The sequence below is a fragment of the Phyllobates terribilis genome, unplaced genomic scaffold, assembly GCF_046119375.1.
Source record: "Phyllobates terribilis strain yellow unplaced genomic scaffold, ASM4611937v1 Scaffold_13__5_contigs__length_258822181, whole genome shotgun sequence".
NCBI lineage: Eukaryota > Metazoa > Chordata > Amphibia > Anura > Dendrobatidae > Phyllobates > Phyllobates terribilis.
The window spans coordinates 159,490,778-159,515,645 of NW_027362773.1; positions in this window are offsets into that span (position 1 = coordinate 159,490,778).

The following is a 24,868-nucleotide window of genomic DNA, read 5'->3' on the forward strand; positions in this document are numbered from 1 at the left end:
CCAGACTACAGTCACAAATAATTCTTTCAACTCTCCTTCTCATAAAAACTTCTCTCCCTCCATTAGCCATGCAGCCAAAGCTAGCTCTGACAAGGATTTGTATCAGAGCCCAGATTATAAAGGGAAAAGGAGTGGCTAACCAAGCTCAGCTGTGAGCACAGGGAATTCCAACATGGCTGCTTAACCACTGTTCTATATAAACACGCATTAAAAATGACGGAGAAGTGCTTCTTCTCGGAGCCGGAGTAGGAGCCATCCGACGCTGAGGTCTTCTGGCTCCAAGCTGTCGTGGTAACCCCATGACAATACTTTCATAGAGCTCATTCATCATCCCAATGATATCACCAGTCATGGTCATCAAGAAGTTCTCTGTGCACTGCCGCAAAATCTCAAGACCAGGAGGTTCCAGTTTCCAACAGTCCCAAGTTTGCTGAGAGAGTCCCAGAAACCAGAGCACAAAACAAGTTGGTCTGAGCAAAACTCCTTTCCAAAAGTGGGTATTCCTGGATTGTTCATGGGCGATACCAGATGTCCCTGAAGCTGGGCCTAAATGTCCTGATTTTGCCCATTAGAATATTGGTAAGTAACAGCTTCTGTATCGTTTCATCCACTGGTGGTTGTGAATGACGGGTAAAAGTCGGGAGCTAAGAAATCTCCAGACTGAGGCATATAAAGGAACATTAAGCCAATAAACAATGAAATGAAACAAGAACTGTAGCTGTCCTCGCTGTTTGTCTGTATTTTTAGAATAATTCTGAAACAAATAGCGGAAATCCTTCAGAGAACACAGTCTTAAAGGGGTTGTCCAGGCTTAACACAGACGTTTGCAGTCACTCTATGCAACTTTGGATCCTGACAGAGTTCGGTGCACACACTGTCAGGATTCCCCGGTATTGCCGATGAGAACTGCCGTTGACATGCCTCGACCCATCTGACCTCCTCAGAGTTGCACGCCTAGTTCTTTGATGAAGTTATTAAGTCTTGGATGTCTGTGCAAATATATATATTTTTTTTTGCTAGCTGGAAACAAGAACATTGTGTGATGTCTAGTGGAAGTGTTTAGTCATCTTCTGTCCCCGGCTTTGTATCTGCTCCTGGAGACCAGTGCACCTTCCACTCCTTAATAATAGCTCCAGATCTGCAGGGAGAACTCCGTTACCCTTCCAAATCAGACTGGTACAGAACTAACACCAGGGCACCCTGGGCTTCCCCACTTATCTGGCAGGTCTGTAACTCATTCATTAACCAGAAGAGATAGTAGTGAAGTGAATTTCCAGAAGTTTCATTTTTGCAGCTTTTACCCCCCCCCAAGGGAATTTTAGGAGCAGACAAGGTATTCAATTAATCAATGTCATAAAAGTATGCCGGAGAGCCAGGTCATAAGGTCAATTCCTGCATCCCATGGTCGGCAACCATATTTTCGGAAAATATACATAGATTTTCATCAGTCAAATAAGGCGACTGGTGGATGATGCCTACTCAAAGAGAGATCACATTGGAGGGGGATTTATCAAAACTTGTACAATGGTTTTATCATTTTTTTTATTGCACCAGAATGCAGCTATCTTTTATAGAGACTGAATGGAAACTTTAAGTAGTGATCTGATGGGGGAGGGGGTAAAGGTGACTGCTCCATCGTCACATGCACCAGTTTTTAAGAATTGTCCCCATTTAGTCATTTCATTTCTTATGTAAATTACATGACTATGGGACTGCTGAAGATATCCGAGTGCTGCATGCGGCTTTCTCCACCAGTTCTGTAGACAATGAAGGCTGCTGCTCCATTATAGCGCCGCCTTTCTGAGCTCTGTTCCCTGGATCGGTGGGGGTCCTATCGGTCAGAACCCAAATAATCAGCAAGGTATCTTCAATCCTGTGGAGCATCCTCTGGGCACCAATGCCTCCGCAGGTCATGAGATACATTTACTCTATCGTCTCAGGGCATCAATGATGAGCCACATCATCACAAGAACATCACCTTTAGGTGGGCTTCCAGAGGGGCTTTTTTTAAATGGGCATACAAGGCATAGTTACTAAAATATGTGTTGGCAACTTAGAAACATTTTAGTCCCACCTCGGTTCTGCCCAACCCCACCGGGACTAGTGCCCATCTGTTCTAGTGACCATCAGTTTGGGCAAACACTTTGCCTGAATTGTTTCCAAAGAATCAAGACAGTCCTAGCAAATCCTGGACAGTTGGCATCTATGGGAAGGTCTGGGCATGCGTGTTGGTGAGGTGGGCACGCCTAGATGGGAGGTACAGTAGGTGATCCTAGAATGAACATATGGCGGTATAGAGCAACCGTGGTATGATGAGCCATTGTGAAGGGTGTAATAGCAGATCCCTGCAAGAATGAATTTAGATGAATTTATATGTTTCCTACATTTGTGATTACCGGAGGTTCACCTATTACTGCCGTATATTCATGTAATTCATGCAGCGCAGCCTGCCTACAAATCATGGGGCCTCTTAATAACTGGAAAATCTGCTGTGAATTATAGGACTCCTGGTAGGCGGTGGTCGCCATACAGAGCAAAGACAGACCTGCCGGATGCATCCATCAGTGGAAATGTAACTAATAATAAGCCATCGGAATGCCTTCATAATAATAATAAGTGCCAAATTAAAGGGGTTGTTCCATTTCAGAAAAGTTTTTCCTATAAGATCCCTCAGTATTAAAAAAATAAATAAATGGGCTTTACTTACCATTACTCCAGGTGTCTGCAGGACTGACCTCACAGACAGCCATGTCCAGGGCACGAGCCGCTCCGAACCGCTGAGCTCAGTCCTCGGCAGCGCTGTAGACGGCTTTTTTTTTACTACTTCGGAAAATTATAGGAAAAACTTTTCTGAAAGGGGACTGATTACATTACTGCTCCCAAGATAGAAATGATTTATCTGTTTAGCAAACAGTATATATAGTAAATAGCCAGTCAGTGCTGACTCTACCGGCAGAATAGTGAGTGCAGCTCTGAAGTATAATACAGGAGGTAACTCAGGATCAGTAATGTAATGTATGTACATAGTGACCGCACCAGCAGAATAGTGAGTGCAGCTCTGGAGTATAATACAGGAGGTAACTCAGGATCAGTAATGTAATGTATGTACACAGTGACTGCACCAGCAGAATAGTGAGTGCAGCTCTGGAGTATAATACAGGATATAACTCAGGATCAGTAATGTAATGTATGTACACAGTGACTGCACCAGCAGAATAGTGAGTGCAGCTCTGGAGTATAATACAGGAGGCAACTCAGGATCAGTAATGTAATGTAATGTATGTACACAGTGACTGCACCAGCAGAATAGTGAGTGCAGCTCTGAAGTATAATACAGGATGTAACTCAGGATCAGTAGCGTATGTACACAGTGACTGCACCAGCAGAATAGTGAGTGCAGCTCTGGAGTATAATACAGGATGTAACTCAGGATCAGTAATGTATGTACACAGTGACTGCACCAGCAGAATAGTGAGTGCAGCTCTGGAGTATAATACAGGAGGTAACTCAGGATCAGTAGCGTATGTACACAGTGACTGCACCAGCAGAATAGTGAGTGCAGCTCTGGAGTATAATACAGGATGTAACTCAGGATCAGTAATGTAATGTATGTACACAGTGACTGCACCAGCAGAATAGTGAGTGCAGCTCTGGAGGATAATACAGGAGGTAACTCAGGATCAGTAGCGTATGTACACAGTGACTGCACCAGCAGAATAGTGAGTGCAGCTCTGGAGTATAATACAGGATGTAACTCAGGATCAGTAATGTAATGTATGTACACAGTGACTGCACCAGCAGAATAGTGAGTGCAGCTCTGGAGTATAATACAGGATGTAACTCAGGATCAGTAATGTAATGTATGTACACAGTGACTGCACCAGCAGAATAGTGAGTGCAGCTCTGGAGTATAATACAGGATGTAACTCAGGATCAGTAATGTAATGTATGTACACAGTGACTGCACCAGCAGAATAGTGAGTGCAGCTCTGGAGTATAATACAGGAGGTAACTCAGGATCAGTAATGTAATGTATATACATAGTGACTGCACCAGCAGAATAGTGAGTGCAGCTCTGGAGGATAATACAGGATGTAACTCAGGATCAGTAATGTAATGTATGTACACAGTGATTGCACCAGCAGAATAGTGAGTGCAGCTCTGGAGTATAATACAGGATGTAACTCAGGATCAGTAATGTATGTACACAGTGACTGCACCAGCAGAATAGTGAGTGCAGCTCTGGAGTATAATACAGGAGGTAACTCAGGATCAGTAATGTAATGTATGTACACAGTGACTGCACCAGCAGAATAGTGAGTGCAGCTCTGGAGTATAATACAGGAGGTAACTCAGGATCAGTAATGTAATGTATGTACACAGTGACTGCACCAGCAGAATAGTGAGCGCAGCTCTGGAGTATAATACAGGAGGTAACTCAGGATCAGTAATGTAATCTATGTACACAGTGACTGCACCAGCAGAATAGTGAGCGCAGCTCTGGAGTATAATACAGGAGGTAACTCAGGATCAGTAATGTAATGTATGTACACAGTGACTGCACCAGCAGAATAGTGAGTGCAGCTCTGGGGTATAATACAGGATGTAACTCAGGATCAGTAATGTAATGTATGTACACAGTGACTGCACCAGCAGAATAGTGAGAGCAGCTCTGGAGTATAATACAGGAGGTAACTCAGGATCAGTAATGTAATGTATGTACATAGTGACTGCACCAGCAGAATAGTGAGTGCAGCTCTGGAGGATAATGCAGGATGTAACTCAGGATCAGTAATGTAATGTATGTACACAGTGACTGCAGCAGCAGAATAGTGAGTGCAGCTCTGGAGTATAATACAGGATGTAACTCAGGATCAGTAATGTAATGTATGTACACAGTGACTGCACCAGCAGAATAGTGAGTGCAGCTCTGGAGTATAATACAGGAGGTAACTCAGGATCAGTAATGTAATGTATGTACACAGTGATTGCACCAGCAAAATAGTGAGTGCAGCTCTGGAGTATAATACAGGATGTAACTCAGGATCAGTAATGTAATGTATGTACACAGTGACTGCACCAGCAGAATAGTGAGTGCAGCTCTGGAGTATAATACAGGATGTAACTCCGGATCAGTAATGTAATGTATGTACACAGTGACTGCACCAGCAGAATAGTGAGTGCAGCTCTGGAGTATAATACAGGATGTAACTCCGGATCAGTAATGTAATGTATGTACACAGTGACTGCACCAGCAGAATAGTGAGTGCAGCTCTGGAGTATAATACAGGATGTAACTCAGGATCAGTAATGTAATGTATGTACACAGTGAGTGCACCAGCAGAATAGTGAATGCAGCTCTGGAGTATAATACAGGAGGCAACTCAGGATCAGTAATGTAATGTAATGTATGTACACAGTGACTGCACCAGCAGAATAGTGAGTGCAGCTCTGGAGTATAATACAGGATGTAACTCAGGACCAGTAGCGTATGTACACAGTGACTGCACCAGCAGAATAGTGAGTGCAGCTCTGGAGTATAATACAGGATGTAACTCAGGATCAGTAATGTAATGTATGTACACAGTGACTGCAGCAGCAGAATAGTGAGTGCAGCTCTGGAGTATAATACAGGATGTAACTCAGGATCAGTAATGTATGTACACAGTGACTGCACCAGCAGAATAGTGAGTGCAGCTCTGGAGTATAATACAGGAGGTAACTCAGGATCAGTAGCGTATGTACACAGTGACTGCACCAGCAGAATAGTGAGTGCAGCTCTGGAGTATAATACAGGATGTAACTCAGGATCAGTAATGTAATGTATGTACACAGTGACTGCACCAGCAGAATAGTGAGTGCAGCTCTGGAGGATAATACAGGATGTAACTCAGGATCAGTAGCGTATGTACACAGTGACTGCACCAGCAGAATAGTGAGTGCAGCTCTGGAGTATAATACAGGATGTAACTCAGGATCAGTAATGTAATGTATGTACACAGTGACTGCACCAGCAGAATAGTGAGTGCAGCTCTGGAGTATAATACAGGAGGTAACTCAGGATCAGTAATGTAATGTATGTACACAGTGACTGCACCAGCAGAATAGTGAGCGCAGCTCTGGAGTATAATACAGAAGGTAACTCAAGATCAGTAATGTAATGTAATGTATGTACACAGTGACTGCACCAGCAGAATAGTGAGTGCAGCTCTGGAGTATAATACAGGATGTAACTCAGGATCAGTAATGTAATGTATGTACACAGTGACTGCACCAGCAGAATAGTGAGTGCAGCTCTGGAGTATAATACAGGAGGTAACTCAGGATCAGTAATGTAATGTATGTACACAGTGACTGCACCAGCAGAATAGTGAGTGCAGCTCTGGAGTATAATACAGGAGGTAACTCAGGATCAGTAATGTAATGTATGTACACAGTGACTGCACCAGCAGAATAGTGAGCGCAGCTCTGGAGTATAATACAGGAGGTAACTCAGGATCAGTAATGTAATCTATGTACACAGTGACTGCACCAGCAGAATAGTGAGCGCAGCTCTGGAGTATAATACAGGAGGTAACTCAGGATCAGTAATGTAATGTATGTACACAGTGACTGCATCAGCAGAATAGTGAGTGCAGCTCTGGGGTATAATACAGGATGTAACTCAGGATCAGTAATGTAATGTATGTACACAGTGACTGCACCAGCAGAATATTGAGAGCAGCTCTGGAGTATAATACAGGAGGTAACTCAGGATCAGTAATGTAATGTATGTACATAGTGACTGCACCAGCAGAATAGTGAGTGCAGCTCTGGAGGATAATGCAGGATGTAACTCAGGATCAGTAATTTAATGTATGTACACAGTGATTGCACCAGCAGAATAGTGAGTGCAGCTCTGGAGTAAAATACAGGAGGTAACTCAGGATCAGTAATGTAATGTATGTACACAGTGATTGCACCAGCAAAATAGTGAGTGCAGCTCTGGAGTATAATACAGGATGTAACTCAGGATCAGTAATGTAATGTATGTACACAGTGACTGCACCAGCAGAATAGTGAGTGCAGCTCTGGGGTATAATACAGAATGTAACTCCGGATCAGTAATGTAATGTATGTACACAGTGACTGCACCAGCAGAATAGTGAGTGCAGCTCTGGAGGATAATACAGGATGTAACTCAGGATCAGTAATGTAATGTATGTACACAGTGATTGCACCAGCAAAATAGTGAGTGCAGCTCTGGAGTATAATACAGGATGTAACTCAGGATCAGTAATGTAATGTATGTACACAGTGACTGCACCAGCAGAATAGTGAGTGCAGCTCTGGAGTATAATACAGGATGTAACTCCGGATCAGTAATGTAATGTATGTACACAGTGACTGCACCAGCAGAATAGTGAGTGCAGCTCTGGAGTATAATACAGGATGTAACTCAGGATCAGTAATGTAATGTATGTACACAGTGAGTGCACCAGCAGAATAGTGAGTGCAGCTCTGAAGTATAATACAGGATGTAACTCAGGATCAGTAATGTAATGTATGTACACAGCGACTGCACCAGCAGAATAGTGAGTGCAGCTCTGGAGTATAATACAGGATGTAACTCAGGATCAGTAATGTAATGTATGTACACAGTGACTGCACCAGCAGAATAGTGAGTGCAGCTCTGGAGTATAATACAGGAGGTAACTCAGGATCAGTAATGTAATGTATGTACACAGTGACTGCACCAGCAGAATAGTGAGTGCAGCTCTGGAGGATAATACAGGAGGTAACTCAGGATCAGTAATGTAATGTATGTACACAGTGACTCCACCAGCAGAATAGTGAGTGCAGCTCTGGAGTATAATACAGGAGGTAACTCAGGATCAGTAATGTAATGCATGTACATAGTGACTGCACCAGCAGAATAGTGAGTGCAGCTCTGGAGGATAATACAGGATGTAACTCAGGATCAGTAATGTAATGTATGTACACAGTGATTGCACCAGCAGAATAGTGAGTGCAGCTCTGGAGTATAATACAGGATGTAACTCAGGATCAGTAATGTAATGTATGTACACAGTGACTGCACCAGCAGAATAGTGAGTGCCGCTCTGGAGCATAATACAGGATGTAACTCAGGATCAGTAATGTAATGTATGTACACAGTGACTGCACCAGCAGAATAGTGAGTGCAGCTCTGGAGTATAATACAGGATGTAACTCAGGATCAGTAATATAATGTATGTACACAGTGAGTGCACCAGCAGAATAGTGAGTGCAGCTCTGGAGTATAATACAGGATGTAACTCAGGATCAGTCATGTAATGTATGTACACAGTGACTGCACCAGCAGAATAGTGAGTGCAGCTCTGGAGTATAATACAGGATGTAACTCAGGATCAGTAATGTAATGTATGTACACAGTGACTGCACCAGCAGAATAGTGAGTGCAGCTCTGGAGTATAATACAGGATGTAACTCAGGATCAGTAATGTAATGTATGTACACAGTGACTGCACCAGCAGAATAGTGAGTGCAGCTCTGGGGTATAATACAGGATGTAACTCAGGATCAGTAATGTAATGTATGTACACAGTGACTGCACCAGCAGAATAGTGAGTGCAGCTCTGGAGCATAATACAGGATGTAACTCAGGATCAGTAATGTAATGTATGTACACAGTGACTGCACCAGCAGAATAGTGAGTGCAGCTCTGGAGTATAATACAGGATATAACTCAGGATCAGTAATGTAATGTATGTACACAGTGAGTGCACCAGCAGAATAGTGAGTGCAGCTCTGGAGTATAATACAGGATGTAACTCAGGATCAGTAATGTAATGTATGTACTCAGTGACTGCACCAGCAGAATAGTGAGTGCAGCTCTGGAGTATAATACAGGAGGTAACTCAGGATCAGTAATGTAATGTATGTACACAGTGACTGCACCAGCAGAATAGTGAGTGCAGCTCTGGAGGATAATACAGGAGGTAACTCAGGATCAGTAATGTAATGTATATACACAGTGACTCCACCAGCAGAATAGTGAGTGTAGCTCTGGAGTATAATACAGGAGGTAACTCAGGATCAGTAATGTAATGTATGTACACAGTGACTGCACCAGCAGAATAGTGAGTGCAACTCTGGAGTATAATACAGGAGGTAACTCAGGATCAGTAATGTAATGTATGTACACAGTGACTGCACCAGCAGAATAGTGAGTGCAGCTCTGGAGTATAATACAGGATGTAACTCAGGATCAGTAATGTAATGTATGTACACAGTGACTGCACCAGCAGAATAGTGAGTGCGGCTCTGGAGGATAATACAGGATGTAACTCAGGATCAGTAATGTAATGTATGTACACAGTGACTGCACCAGCAGAATAGGGAGTGCAGCTCTGGAGGATAATACAGGAGGTAACTCAGGATCAGTAATGTAATGTATATACACAGTGACTCCACCTGCAGAATAGTGAGTGCAGCTCTGGAGTATAATACAGGATGTAACTCAGGATCAGTAATGTAATGTATGTACATAGTGACTGCACCAGCAGAATAGTGAGTGCAGCTCTGGAGGATAATACAGGATGTAACTCAGGATCAGTCATGTAATGTATGTACACAGTGACTGCACCAGCAGAATAGTGAGTGCAGCTCTGGAGTATAATACAGGAGGTAACTCAGGATCAGTAATGTAATGTATGTACACAGTGACTGCACCAGCAGAATAGTGAGTGCAGCTCTGGAGTATAATACAGGAGGTAACTCAGGATCAGTAATGTAATGTATATACACAGTGACTCCACCAGCAGAATAGTGAGTGCAGCTCTGGAGTATAATACAGGATGTAACTCAGGATCAGTAATTTAATGTATGTACACAGTGACTGCACCAGCAGAATAGTGAGTGCAGCTCTGGAGTATAATACAGGATGTAACTCAGGGTCAGTAATGTAATGTATGTACACAGGGACTGCACCAGCAGAATAGTGAGTGCAGCTCTGGAGGATAATACAGGATGTAACTTAGGATCAGTAATGTAGTGTATGTATACAGTGACTGCACCAGCAGCATACTGTGTGCAGCTCTGATCAGCTGCTAGTCAGTGTGGTGATTGCGGTGTGGTGGCTGCAGATCCTGCTGTGAGCTCCTGATCTCTGAGAAACCAACACCTCTCCACCTGGGGACCTGCTTTCTCTCTTTCCCAGGGAGGGAGCGGGTTTCAGGGATGAGTGATGGAGCCAAGTCCCAGGCTTCTGCTTCCCGAACCAGGCCGGCGGGGGGCAGAAGAAACCAGCAACCGGCCTGCACATCAGAGGACTCGGGGGTGAGACGCTGCACCAGGAGTCGCAGCAATGTGGCTCCTACTCCCCCCGGGATTGTGGAGACCCCTAGATGCCGCAAGGCTTCCAGCATGGAGGAAAAGCCTGACAGCGGCGTGCAAGATGGCGCTCCTTCCAGAGGAAAGCTGAGTGCTCACGGAGGTGAGGCCGACCTCCCTGAGGGGGGGTGGGCGCTGCAGGGACCCCGGGAGTCTGTGTCCACCTATGCCTCCCGGGTCATGATCCGCCTCCATCAGTATGAAGATGCCAGTAAGCTCATCAGGAGGCTCCGGGAGGAGCTGCGCTGCACAAGCGCCAAAGCTGCAGGGGCCTCCAAACCAAGGAATGCCAAGCTCCAAGCCGAGGTAAAAAGACTGAGCAGTGAAATTCAACGCCTGGAACTTAGGAAAGCCACCATCAGGGAGCAGAGTGGTCCTTTCAAAGAAAAACTTATAAATGAAGACCGCTTTAGAGAAATGGCTGATACCAGAGAGCAAAGGCAGATGGGGCTGCAGCCTGAGAGCCAGGTGGATGATGAGAGTGATGATGACCAGCAGGAAGCCCCACCTGGCAGCCTGCAAAGTCACCCGCAGGCCACGTGCAGCGAGCTCCCTGCAGGACAGGCGACAGTGACATCCGGTCGCAGTTCTGCCGGCTCTGGGGAGGACAGTGACAGCAGCGGCCAGGGAGGGGCGCTAATGGCGGAGATTAAGCTCCTGGAGTCCCCAGTGTGCCTCCAAAACTTCCATCTTGGTGACGATCTACCAGAAGAGGCACCTGGGGGCCACAAAAAGGCAAAGAAGACCAAGCCAAAGCTGCAGGAAGCGGTAAGATACGTATATGCCCCCCTCCCTGTACCCCCTGAGTCGGCGGCAGGCTCAGCTCGCTGTATAAGCCCCGTTGCCCAGCCCAGCCCGCAGGGCCGGCTCCAGGTTTTTCTGGGCCCCGGGCGAAAGAGTCTCAGTGGGCCCCTTTAACACATACCATGATTCATGATGCAGAGATACTGCGGAGAAATATATATATATATATATATATAGTACAATGCAAAGATTTCACTTCTTACATTACATGAGTGATATCTATTGTAAATTCCACAATAGCTCAGAAACCGGTGAATCGCTCCACACAGAATAGTGGCCCCCATATAAGGCTCCATACGGAATACTGGCCCCCATATAAGGCTCCATACGGAATACTGGCCCCCATATAAGGCCCCATACGGAATACTGGCCCCCATATAAGGCCCCATGCGGAATACTGACCCCCATATAAGGCTCCATGCGGAATACTGACCCCCATATAAGGCTCCATGCGGAATACTGGCCCCCATATAAGGCTCCATGCGGAATACTGACCCCCATATAAGGCTCCATGCGGAATACTGACCCCCATATAAGGCTCCATGCGGAATACTGGCCCCCATATAAGGCTCCATGCGGAATACTAACCCCCATATAAGGCTCCATGCGGAATACTGGCCCCCATATAAGGCTCCATGCGGAATACTGACCCCCATATAAGGCTCCATGCGGAATACTGGCCCCCATATAAGGCTCCATACAGAATACTGGCCTCCATATAACGTTCCATACAGGATACTGGTCCCCTTATAAAGCTCCATACAGGATACTGGCCCCCATATAACGCTCCATACAGAATACTGGTCCCCTTATAAAACTTCATACAGGATACTGGCCCCCATATAACGCTCCATACAGGATACCGGTCCCCTTATAACGCTCCATACAGGATACTGGCCCCCATATAATGCTGCATGCAGGCTGTTACCCCCCACATAATGCCCCATACAGGCTGCCCCCCCCTTATAATGCTCCATGCAGGCTGTTCCCCCCCACATAATGCCCCATACAGCCCCCCCCCTTTTAATGCTCCATGCAGGCTGTTACCCCCCCACATAATGGCCCATACAGGCTGCCCCCCCCCTTTATAATGCCCCATGCAGGCTGTTCCCCACCTTATAATGCCCCATGCAGGCTGTCACCCCTCCTCTTTATAATGCCCCATGCAGGATGTCCCCCCCTCTTTATAATGCCCCATGCAGGCTGTTCCCCACCTTATAATGCCCCATGCAGGCTGTCCCCCCCCCCCCCCTCTTTATAATGCCCCATGCCTCCATACATTAAAAAAAAAAATCAAATACTCACCTCCCTTCTCACCTGCTGCCGCTGCTCGGGTCCGGACTCCAGCGTTGTCGGCGTCTTCCCGCTCAGCGCTCCCTGTGACGGCTCAGGGGAGGGCGCAGTGTAAAGGCGTCACTGCGCCCTCTGACCTGAGACGTCACAGGGAGCGCAGAGCAGGAAGACAGCGGATCTGCGGAGGCACGGGGAGAGGTAAGTATCCAGCTGCCATGGCCCTGAGCAAGCGGCGGAGAAGGGCGGGCGCTGACAACGCTCTCCTCCGCCCATAGCCCAGCGGGGTGCGCGACCGCCAGTGGGCCCCTCTGCTTGCTCAGGGCCCCGGCATTTGCCCGGGTGCACCGGGTGCTGACGCCGGCCCTGCCAGCCCGGGTTCTGCTGTGGATCCGGTGCAAAGGCGCGGGGAGATTACAGAGCGCGGTAGTGAGGCGCAGAGCTCCGTCTCTGCTTGTAGTATCGGGGACGCAGCAGGAGGTGCATCAGCCGAGAGGCTGGACAGTGAGGGCGGCCCGGCGGCGGGCGTTCCATCAGGCCACGATGCTGTGGTGCGCTCCTCAGTGGGAGGGGGGAGCAGCCCGGTGTCGGGGGCAGCTCCGGTAGCCTCGGCGCCTCTGAATGCTGTTGCCGCTGATCACTTAGTTGAGAAGCGGCGGCAGTGTGAGGGGGCTGTCGGGGCTGAGCGTTCCGGTCCTCCCACGAAAGTGCTATTTTGTGTTGGCGTCGCTGGTCCGGAAGATCCTGATGCTAAAGATCAGCGGCGCCTAACTGCAGCTAGAGATCAGCGGCACATTATACCAAATGCCAAACAGCGGAAATTACCGACCAATGATGTGGAGGGCACACATAAGACCGGGGGTGAGGTCGCCTCCAGTTCTATGGAGGTGACTGAGCCCCTTGTGCCTGATGCGGAGGTCAAAAGGTCATCCACCATTGTTACTGGTCCAGCAGGAATGAATGTGGTGGTGGGTGTGAATGAGGATAATTCATTGTCTAGTGGTGTGGTTGCTGGTTTGGTGGAGGGTGAGATGGAGGTGGGCAATGGTGATACTGTTGGGGCTGATGTGGTCACTGGTCCGGTTGCCCCCCCGGGGGTGGCAACACCTGTCCAGAGTTATGCCAGTATCACCTCCGGGGCAAATAGGGCATCCTCCTCGTCTCCGGGCTTTGGGGACGGCATGTTGCAACGGCGCCTTCTGGAGGCTCTAAAGAAGGGGGAGAGATCACTAATGGTAGAGGGTCGAGAGGTTGATCTATCCTTCTGGATAGAGAGGCATGGCCTCGGGGCCTTCCGAGAACAAAAAGGGGGAGATACAGTGTGGTCCCTCCCAACAGCCGGGCCAGGCAGTGTGCGTAGGAATGTGGTCCGTCTTCGGTGGAGGGGCAGTGATGCATGTCCGCCAAGGTCTAAAGTTGTGGAGCTCCTGCTGAGGATGGGCTTCAAGGCGATTGACATCTACGCCTTGATACATCCCTATTCCACGCCTGAGTTTGATGTCAGCTTTGTTCGGCCGGAGGGGCTTGAGCTCTTCTGGGCGAATTATGAGTTGGCATAAAATGAGCCCGGCTGGCGAGACTTTGCCGTTCAGGCAGTGTCTCGCCAAAACCAGATCAAGAAAGTGACCGTGATGACTCGTAACGAGTCGCTTTCTTGCTATGACATCATGACGTGGCTTGGTCGGTATGGAGAGGTGGTGGAGATGCCAAAGAAAAACCGCGACGAGTTTGGTATCTGGTCAGGGGCCTGGACGTTTATGGTAAAACTTAAGCGTTCAGGTGGTACGGTTGCCCACATTCCATCGTCTGCCTTCCTGGGTAGGGATCGTATCCTGGTCTTCTACCAGGGGCAACCGAAGCTCTGTCACAGGTGCGGCGACCCCACACACTTCAGTGCAAACTGCACCGTGCAGAAATGTGCGTTGTGTGGGGGTGTCGGCCATCTTGCCGCCTCTTGTGTGGAGATTAGGTGCCACCTGTGTGGTGAGTTAGGTCACCCATTCAGCCGTTGTCCTCGCCCCTTTGCTAATGCAGTCGAGACCCCGGTGGGAGTAAGCCGTGAGGCCGATTCTGCTGGGGAGGGGACTAGCAGGGGTGGGGGAGCTGAGGGGCCAGGGAAGAAAAGCAATAAAAAGACGCCTGCCCAGCTGAGGCGTCTAGACAAGCGCAGACAGGAGAGGGAGCGGGGCGAGCCCCAGACTACCGGGGCAGCCCCTGTCCTGGATGCCAGTGTTGCTGCTGAGGCCCCGAGGGATGATGAGTTGGATGAGGAGGTCAGGAGGATCCACAGGGAGGAAACTGCCTCTGCTTCAGAATCCTCCCATTATGAAAGTATGGATGAGGATAATAAGGGGTGGCTAGAGCACAAGCGTAAGCTCGGCCCCAAAAAGAAGAAAAAGAAGGGAGATAAAACATCTTCTCTCGCTCTGACCAAGGAAGGTAAAACCGACTCCCCTCTAGTTGGTCTTTCTAACTGGTTCCAAGCCCTTGATAACATCTCTTCCTCTGAGGAGGTGGCTGAGGGTGAGGTTCCAGCTTCAGCGGAGCTTACAGGGGGCGCCGAGTCTCCTTCTCCTGGGGATGCAAGGTCCTTGGGGGGAGGGACTAGCTCAGAGTCCGGAGACGAGGACGAAAAAAGAAGGAAAAATGTGGGAATGGACACCTCTGTGTCATTAAAGAGGGGGAAGGATTCCTCCTCTGAGGCAGAGGATAAGGGGAGTGGGAAGAAGAAAGCCATCTAACTCAATCACCAATGATGGCGGTACCCACTCCGTTGACGCTGGCGTCCATTAATGTCGCCAGCATTAAGTCAAATATGGCTAGATTTGCGGCCTTTGATTTTCTCAGCCGGGTTGAAGCTGACATTTTCTTTTTGCAAGAGACCAGGCTGCCAAATATGGCAGAGGTGTTTATAGCTAAGAGGGAGTGGAGACTCGGGCCCTCCTATTGGTCTCTTGCGGCCGAGCCGTATAGCGGAGTGGCGGTCCTTTTTACCGCACCGGTAGAATGCCGACGGGTTATTGAGCTAGAAATGGGGAGGTGCCTGATATTAGATGTCCTCATGAAGGGACAGGAGCTTCGGCTCATTAACATTTATGGTCCCCAATCTAAGTGGGACCGGAAGTGTCTCTTTACGAGGATCAAGCCCTACCTTTTTACGAGTCGGCAGGTCGTCTTTGGAGGGGACTTCAACACTGTTACGAGGCCCCGGGATAGAGGAGGTTCCAGAGACAAGCTGACTTATGATAGCGTCGCCCTTAATAGTATAGTTAGTGAGGCTCGCCTGGTGGATGTCCACATCCGGCACACCCCAGGCCACGAGGGGTTCACCTATCATAGAGGTAACTGTAGGTCCAGGATAGACAGGTTTTATTTAAAGGAGGAAGCCGTCTCTTCAGCAGTATCTGTTGTTGAGGTGGAGTTCTCCGATCACTGTTTGATTTTGTTTTCCCTGAATGTTACAGAGACCCCCCAGATGGGAAGAGGCTTTTGGAGGCTCAATTCTTCTCTCTTGGAAGAAGCGGAGATAAGACAGTCCTTTGAGGATTTTCTTCAGAGCCAGGTACCCTTACTGGATCTTTGTAGTAGTAAGTCAGAGTGGTGGGAGATGTTTAAGAAAAGGGTGGCGAGATTCTTCCGCCAGCTCTCGAGCCTCAGGAGCCTGGACAGGTATCGCCTGTATCAGGGCCTGAGGAGGAAACTCGAGCATCTTGTCTCAACTGGAGGTAGCCGCGAGGAGATCTCCAGAGTGAAATCTTTGCTAATGAGGTGTCAGTATGATAGACACGCATCTTTGGTTTTTGAGAGGGATTACGGGAAGTACCGCTCGCCCGACCCTTACAGAAACTGCAAGATGTCAGTGAATAGTAAAGTTGTTACAGGACTGGTTGACACTGCGGGGTCCCTGAAAAGATCCAGATCAGGGATCCTGGAGGTCGTCAGATCCTTCAACTCGCACCTCTTGGGGAAGAGGGATCTGGATTGGGATGAGATGTCGGCTTTTCTGGCTGAAGCCGTCCCCGAACCAGGGGTAGACCCCTCTCTTGGTGTTTTGACAGAGATGATCAGGGAAGAGGAAGTTAAGTTGGCGATTGAAGGGCTTGTCCTAAAGAAATCTCCTGGTCCAGATGGCTTAACATCTGAATTCTATAAGACCTTTAAGGACGCCTTGGTTCCCCTCTTGACTGAGGTATTCAATGAGTGTCTTTCCTCGGGCACACTGCCAAAGTCAATGAGGAGGTCTGCCCTGATCATCTTGTCAAAGGGTAAGGACCCATCTTGCATTGAGAATTGGCGTCCCATAGCGCGTCTCAATGCAGACAGGAAGGTTTTGGCAAAGGTGCTGTTTAATCGGCTGGTGAAATTTGCACCCCAGCTCCTTTCGGGGGCCCAGCATTGCTCTGTTCCGGGCTGCAGTACAATTAGTGCTGTACTCTGTGTCCTAGAGGCGGTGGAGCAGGGTAGGACTGGTCACTGGAAGGGGTACATGCTGTCATTGGACCAGGCAGAAGCGTTTGATCGGGTTAATCATGAGTACCTTTGGTCTGTCCTTCTGAGGTATGGCCTGCCAAGGGGGTTCGTTGATTGGCTTAAGACCTTGTACGCTGGGGCAGAGAGTTTCCCGCTTGTGAACGGTTGGATTGGCAGCTCTTTTGAGGTTGGGTGTGGTGTTCGCCAGGGTTGTCCCTTGAGCCCGCTACTGTACGTGTTTGCGATTGACCCACTTCTTAGGAGGGTGGAGCGTGGACCGTTGGCTGGGATCGGGATGGACCGGGCAGCATCGGAAGCCACTCTGAGAGTGGTGGCGTATGCCGATGACGTCACCATTTTTGTTTCCTCTGATGGGGAGGCAGAATGGCTGATGTCAGAGGTAAATCGCTACTCGGAGGCATCCGGGTCTAAGATCAACCGGGATAAGTGTGAGAATCTCTGGCTGGGAGGAAGAGATCCTGGTTTTGATCTCCCGGATACCCTTCCAGAACCCAAAGTCTCTGCAAAAGTTCTTGGCATCGAATTCGGCCAGGGGGATTACCCCAAACAAAATTGGGACAGCAGGCTAGAGATCGCCACTCAGAAGGTGAACCAATGGAAGGGTTGGTCTTTGACCCTAAGGGAAAGGGTAAACCTGATCAAAACTTACCTGCTCCCTTTGCTGATCTATCTGGGCAGTGTGTGCATCTTGCCGGAGCCTCTCTGGACTCGGGTCTACAGTTTGTTCTTCCAACTGTTATGGGGGAATAGACTGAACCTGGTCAAGAGGGAGGTTACTTACCGTACGAGGAGACTAGGAGGGGTGGGTATGGTCAACCCTGTGGTATTCCTTGTGAATACCTTTATTAAGATCAATATTGCAAACCTCTGGAAAGAGAGGGCTCCTCCGTGGGTATTCTCCTGTAAGGGATGGTTTCAGCCTTTCTTCCAGGAATGGGAGACAGGAGGGCAAGTGAAGGATCTCCACACACCGCATGGACATCTCCCGGCTTACGCTACCGTGGTTCTGAAGGTAATTCGCCGGTGGGGTCTGGGAATGTGGGAGGTCAGGACTCTGTCAAGGAAGCTCATTGACAAAAGGGTTCTTTTGACCCATTTTCAGAGGCCTCTGGCGCTCAGGGATTGCCCAAGTCGGGATCTTGGGGTGGGTCTGCATCTTTTGAATTCTATCAGGATCCCCTCGAAGGTTTGGGACTTGGCTTGGCGCTGCTTCTATGGGAAACTGTGTGTGAGGGACAATCTGAAGTGTAGGAGCTCTGAGGACAGGAACTGTCCTCGGGAGCATTGTGGTACCATGCTGGAAAGCATGGACCACTTCCTCCTTTGTTGTCCCTTTAACACAGAGGTGTACAACAGGGTGGGCGCCTCCATTGGCTGGCCCCGGCTGGCTGGTCTCTCTTATGCGGAATGGGCCTATGGAGCATTCGGGGACCTGGGTGGTCGGGACCGCTGCACCTTATTTCTAGTTAGCGCAGTGGTTAGGTATCACACGTGGAACGCACGGTGCTTAGTATCGACGCAGCGGAAAATCCTCCCAGTGGACGATGTGTTTAGGACCATACTCGGTGACCTGGTGAAGGTGCGTTCTCTGGAGTATGAGAGACTGGGTACACGGAGGGCCGCTCTCCTCTGGAGGGGCTTTTCTTTTAGTGTGCCCTAGTCTGGTCGTCTCCTCTCCTGGTGGTGGGCTGCTGCTGACACCATAGATTTTTGTTTTATTGATCAGTAGACAGTGATGTAGGGCTGCAGGCGCCGAACTTGGGCTTTGTCAGTTGTGGTTATTGTATTGTTTGTTTCTGTATATATTGTATATATGGGTTTGGGTGTAGGTGTTAGGTTGGGTGGAGGGAAAAGGGGGGAGGTGGGTTCATCTTGTGGGACACTGGTTATTTGGGTGAAAAACTGGCACTGCCTGATCTGTCCTATGGACGTTGGACTGAGGCATGAGACGCAGGACCAGCTCTCAGGTCAGTGCCGGGGAGGGACTGGTGGGCTTGAGTGTGGGGGGGTTTGTTTTGTCTTGTATATATTTGTATAGTTAGTATTTATTTCATTTTATTTATTTAAAAAAAAAAAAAAAAAAAAAAGAATGTATATATTAGTTTGTATATAATTTGTCGGTTATTGTTTATTATATTGTTATTAATGGTTTGGTAACCGGACCAGATGTTATGGTGTAGGTAGTTATTATTGAGTATATATGTATAATATGTGTGTGAGGAGAGAGGGAGCGGCTGGACCAGTTCATTACATTGTTTATTTTCTGGTTATTATTATTGTTATGTTTTTCATTTTTATAATAAAAGATCTACAGGAGGTAACTCAGGATCAGTAATGTAATGCATGTACACAGTGACTGCACCAGCAGAATAGTGAGTGCAGCTCTGGAGTATAATACAGGAGGTAACTCAGGATCAGTAATGTAATGTATGTACACAGTGACTGTACCAGCAGAATAGTGAGTGCAGCTCTGGAGTATAATACAGGATGTAACTCAGGATCAGTAATGTAATGTATGTACACAGTGACTGCACCAGCAGAATAGTGAGTGCAGCTCTGGAGTATAATATAGGATGTAACTCAGGATCAGTAATGTAATGTATGTACACAGTGACTGCACCAGCAGAATAGTGAGTGCAGCTCTGGAGTATAATACAGGAGGTAACTCAGGATCAGTAATGTAATGTATGTACACAGTGACTGCACCAGCAGAATAGTGAGTGCAGCTCTGGAGTATAATACAGGAGGTAACTCAGGATCAGTAATGTAATGTATGTACACAGTGACTGCACCAGCAGAATAGTGAGTGCAGCTCTGGAGTATAATACAGGAGGTAACTCAGGATCAGTAATGTAATGTATGTACACAGTAACTGCACCAGCAGAATAGTGAGTGCAGCTCTGGAGTATAATACAGGAGGTAACTCAGGATCAGTAATGTAATGTATGTACACAGTGACTGCACCAGCAGAACAGTGAGTGCAGCTCTGGAGTATAATACAGGAGGTAACTCAGGATCAGTAATGTAATGTATGTACACTGTGACTGCACCAGCAGAATAGTGAGTTCAGCTCTGGAGTATAATACAGGAGGTAACTCAGGATCAGTAATGTAATGTATGTACACTGTGACTGCACCAGCAGAATAGTGAGTTCAGCTCTGGAGTATAATACAGGATGTAACTCAGGATCAGTAATGTAATGTATGTACACAGTGACTGCACCAGCAGAATAGTGAGTGCAGCTCTGGAGTATAATACAGGATGTAACTCAGGGTCAGTAATGTAATGTATGTACACAGTGACTGCACCAGCAGAATAGTGAGTGCAGCTCTGGAGGATAATACAGGAGGTAACTCCGGATCAGTAATGTAATGTATGCACACAGTGACTGCACCAGCAGAATAGTGAGTGCAGCTCTGGAGTATAATACAGGATGTAACTCAGGGTCAGTAATGTAATGTATGTACACAGTGACTGCACCAGCAGAATAGTGAGTGCAGCTCTGGAGGATAATACAGGAGGTAACTCCGGATCAGTAATGTAATGTATGTACACAGTCACTGCACCAGCAGAATAGTGAGTGCAGCTCTGGAGGATAATACAGGAGGTAACTCCGGATCAGTAATGTAATGTATGTACACAGTCACTGCACCAACAGAATAGTGAGTGCAGCTCTGGAGTATAATGCAGGATGTAACTCAGGATCTGTAATGTAATGTATGTACACAGTGACTGCACCAGCAGAATAGTGAGTGCAGCTCTGGAGTATAATGCAGGATGTAACTCAGGATCTGTAATGTAATGTATGTACACAGTGACTGCACCAGCAGAATAGTGAGTGCAGCTCTGGAGTATAATACAGGAGGTAACTCAGAATCAGTAATGTAATGTATGTACACAGTGACTGCACCAGCAGAATAGTGAGTGCAGCTCTGGAGTATAATACAGGAGGTAACTCAGGATCAATAATGTAATGTATGTACACAGGGACTGCTCCAGCAGAATAGTGAGTGCAGCTCTGGAGTATAATACAGGAGGTAACTCAGGATCAGTAATGTAATGTATGTACACAGTGACTGCACCAGCAGAATAGTGAGTGCAGCTCTGGAGTATAATACAGGATGTAACTCAGGATCAGTAATGTAATGTATGTACACAGTGACTGCACCAGCAGAATAGTGAGTGCAGCTCTGGAGGATAATACAGGAGGTAACTCAGGATCAGTAATATAATGTATGTACACAGTGACTGCACCAGCAGAATAGTGAGTGCAGCTCTGGAGGATAATACAGGATGTAACTCAGGATAAGTAATGTAATGTATGTACACAGTGACTGCACCAGCAGAATAGTGAGTGCAGCTCTGAAGTACAGGATAGGTAATGAAATGTATTTGGTGATCGTAGGCTGCTGTACACTTCACCCTACAATTTTGTGGCAAGTGATTTCTTTATAATCGCCTCCACATGGCGTTGTCTCCTGCTGAAGCTTTGATGTACCTGCCTGTGTCAGAGCCTGGGACCCCATGAATGTCCCTCTGATACTGTAGTGGGCCCGGCTCACCCCGCGGTGAGAGCTTTACCTCTGGTACAAATACTAGACAATCATATAAAACTATCCGATCCCTTAAATCCACAAGCCAGAAGTGACGCCATATTGCATAAAATAGTCTGTAATATTTCTGGATCACCTCATTCCGGCACCGAATATGTGCACGGAAGAGATTAAAATTCCTTAGTGGATCCTAAAAAAGAAAAAAGAAAAAAAAAAAAAATCTCCTTCAAATTAATATGATGAACATGGAGCAAACAAGTCAGAAGTGATGTTAATAAATATAATAAACCCATCTCTGTGTGTCTTGCTGCGATCTGTCTGCTTCGCTTTATCAATCATTAGAGGCGCTGCAGAAGTTCTAGTCCTCTCCATTGCATCCTGTGACTCCCACAGTAGCCGTCAGCCCATGGCTTACATAGTCAGTGCCTTTCCCCTCCCTCTCACCCTGCGGGATTCCCTCTCCCAGCACTGGAGAAGCAGCAAGCCCAGGCCAGAAACATAGACTAGGGAGAGGGGACGAGAGCACAGTGTCAGGCAGGTGGGCTAAAGCAACAGGAGGCAGAACTGGGTGCTCAGGTGTCTGATGCGGGAACCTGCTCATTTCATTGTGTCTTAACTTGTTACGATATACTGTGCAAAGTTCATGAACTGCCATTTACTGACGACGCGACAATGGGGCCATATAGTCATATTACCGTAGCTGAGAGCAAAGGAAAACTCCAACCGGCACATGAAACAAAAAAAAACTCTAGATCCATTTTTTCTTTCCATATGTCATCTGGATCCCAGATTACGCCCCAGATTAAACGTTCACGGTTCAGTTTTGCATTAACCCTTTAAATAGCGTGCAGCGTCATCTTCATCGAAGCCTCCCCCATCTCTCCCCTTAGATTCTGCTTTTGCAAATATGTGAGTCTGGCAGGACGGTGATCACTGAGGAGATGGGAATCCCAGACACCCGAATTCTCCGCGGGCAGGTGTAGATAGGGTATCATACAGAGCCGGAGAATGAGACATGCAATCTAGATTTATTAATATCTCTGAGCAGTGATCACATTTGCTTGTAATCATGCTTGCTCATATCATGCAGCGTCTGTACAACAAGGGGGCATCATACTGTATGGGGGGTTTGAGGGTGTCATACTGCATAGCGAGAATAATTATGTGGGGGGAGCACTGTAAAGACATCATAGCAAAGACCAAAAACCCCAAAGTATTCACATATATAAAACCATACATAAATAGTAGAAGAAATGCCAAAGGTGTAATGTAAGTGACTCGCCCCCAGGGCGTGGGGTACTCGGCCTCTGGCTGCTTGCAGGGGATATCACGGTGGCTGGCCCGGTCCGTGACCCAGGGCGGTCAGTGAAAAGGGGATTACTTATAGGGAATTTGTTGTGACGCCATCTGTGGTGTCTGGTGAGGGTCACCAGCGCTGCAGCAGTCCCCTGAGGCAGGTGGGAGGGCAGCTTGTGATGGAACGGTTCCCCACAGGTGGAGCAGGCATCAGGGCAGTGTAGGAGAAGATGGAGGAGGTGCGCTGGGCTTTGTATTGCAGGGAGGGAAAAGCTACCGGCGAAATGAAGGAGCGGAGGCAGTTCAGTGCAGTCACCCGAGTTTACTCACAGTTCGGTTCAAGTCCCTCAGGTGCACAGTACCGGTGCAATCCTCCCGCGTCGCACTGCGTTCACCGGGCAGGGGTCCAGTCCTTCCTCAGGCAGCTCGGGTGTACCTGGCAGAACCCCATTTCCATATCTACCTTCCTAGACCGACTTCATGCTGGGTCTTTACTCCCTCCTGCCCTGCGCTTCTCACTGTGAATCCTATTCGGGGGCTGCGAGGTCCCCCCTGTCCGTCGGAGTTGCACAGACCTGCTCGACCTTACTTTTGGATTGAAGTGAGAATTTGGCTCCTGCTATAAAAGTCAGAAGCCTCCGGTTTTTCCAGCCGAGGCTTGAAGCTGCACGGCTGGGCCAGGGGCCCGTCCCCTTCTTGCGGCCTAGATCCTCCTGACACCTGGCAGGTTCGGGGTGTACGGGTGCCACCTGCACTCGCCGTACCCCCTAGGATCCCTTCTGTAAAACGGAGCTTACTCCCTGCTCCCCTCCTGGGCCTCAGTCCTGGGCCCTTTGTAGTGGAGCAGAGCTCCTAAAGAGCCTCTGCTCCCTGACTGTACTCCAACTACTAGCCTACTCAACTGCCACCCTAAGATGGCTTCCCTTTATATCTTTACTGTATGAGTGCTCCCATGAACTACTTCCTCCACCCACACCCACTACTGGTTCCCCCTAACTTCGGGTTCCCCCCACCCCAGCCAGGGTCAGAGTTCAGCAGAAAACTACATTGCGTCTTGCCCCTCCTGTTGGATCTGGGATAGTGTAGTGTTGGATGCAGGTGTTGGGGTTCCGTGCAGCACTCCCTCCTTACCTGAGTGAAGGGAGGCACCACACCTCTGGGTGAGGTGCAGTACCTCTGTGGCGACCGAACCCTCAGGGGCGCCACATTCCCCACCGGTAAAACACAGCATGTCCGCGGGCTGGAACAAGGCAAAAACAAGGATAAAAGACATACAAAATTTTTGAATGCATTCGCATATAAGACTGTAAAACATTCTTCCCTTTATGGGAGGCACATCACTTTAAACGTTACATTATGGAATATAAAATATCTTAAGAGCACTTTTCATATAAAACATTTGCAAGAGAGTTTCTGCACCACGGTGCAACAGCAGCAGAATGAGGGACCCGTCCACAAACCCTCAACGTAGGCCCTGGGCATGGCTGCAGGGCATAGATGATCCAGACACTGGACCTCATCTTCCGCCACGCCAAACGGGTTTTTTGTTCTGAGGTAAAGATTGCACTTATAAAACCAATAGGGTGCACTTTAAGAAGTGCTGAACTTATTTACAAGGGAAAGTTTGTATGGAGATCACTGTCCTCTTCCCTATTGTCTCTATACTCTTACGGGTACCTAAGGAAACATATTACAACAACATAATAACTCAGCACCCGGACGGGTGACTATATTCAGTTACACAGTCCCAGTACTAAGCCTAGTACTGGGGACCCCTCCTGGGGTATTCTTCGTTTTTCCCTGACGCAGCCGGGTCACAAGGGACTTCCTGCAGCGGTGCGTCCTTGTTGGCATGGTACACTTGCAGGGCATACCAGCCACGCTCACCATGGTGCCGGGTGAACGTGACTCGATCTCCCGGATACAGGTTCCGGTCGGGATGGCCTTCCTCCAGCTCAGGCTCCACATCCCGCTGGTTGACGAAAATATCCCTGTTAAACTCGGGACTACGGATGAAGCCCCACCCAGCCTTGAGGTTAAACTTGACTATGAGGCCTTCC